A 1,104-nucleotide genomic window follows, 5' to 3' on the forward strand; every position below is an offset into this window, starting at 1 on the left:
TCTCTCTCTCTCTCTCTCTCTCCGTCTCTCTCCCAAACCCTTACTGCAGTGATGTTACCAGTCTCCTCCTCCAAACAGATTTTTTCTCTCTTATCCAACACACTTCAACCTGTTTCTGTTAACCATGACATGCGCTGGTATACTGTATCTCTGTGTGTGTGTGTGCATGGTTGGTGCTGATGCTGTTGCTAAGAGACTGAACACCTCTGCAGAATTAAAATAAGTTTCCTTTATTGTTGTCATGGAGATGAGACAGGGACCCTCCACAAACTAGTAAACCACGACTCCCGGGACATTAAAAAAAAACAAAAAAAAAAACAAAAAACAAAAAAACTTCTGTTTACCAGTAGGTTAAGCAGTATTTTGGTTATTCAGCTGTTATTTCAGACGAAATGCTTTTTAGCATTCTTAATGTGACATTAATTAATATTGCTATAGAAAACCAAATGGAGAGCTTACATAAAACGATGTTGCTCTTCCAGTCTCTATGTGTGCAAAACAAACACAGTTAAGATTATTCACAATTAATAACGATAATAATATAATAAATCAATATTCCCCAATATGAAAAAACATATTGCTGGAACAGAGATACAAATAACAGTACAAAGATATGCTGTGTGTTTCACACCTGTTTTTATTTATGACTAACCCAAAAAGATGGACTTTGTAATACGGGAAAAAAAATAAAATATTGCAGAGAACTCCAAATCACAAAGAAAAAAATACGTAAAACTATGTACATTTCTATTGTAAATCTTGTGGATTTTAGTAAGAAGAAGAACGTGTCAAGAGTTTCTTACGATCTTTGGTGAAGCCGTTGTCCTCAACAACACTGACCGGTCTGCAAGCCCTCACAGACCATTTGACTGATGTGCCAGTCATGGACTTATTTACTCCCCTGAGCTTAGTGAAGTTGGTCTGATGTTGTGTCTGACTGGAAGTTGAAGCCTGATTGGATGAGATGGTGTTCCAAACCCCGGCAGTGTGTGCAAATAATGTGTATATCAACTGTGTGTTAGAGCGAGAAAAAGTGGATGAACAATGGAATAACCTTAATCTTCACAAATGAATTAACACAACTAACAGGTTAAATTGTATGCA

This window comes from Cynoglossus semilaevis, chromosome 1 (genome assembly GCF_000523025.1).
Source record: "Cynoglossus semilaevis isolate Cse_v1.0 chromosome 1, Cse_v1.0, whole genome shotgun sequence".
NCBI lineage: Eukaryota > Metazoa > Chordata > Actinopteri > Pleuronectiformes > Cynoglossidae > Cynoglossus > Cynoglossus semilaevis.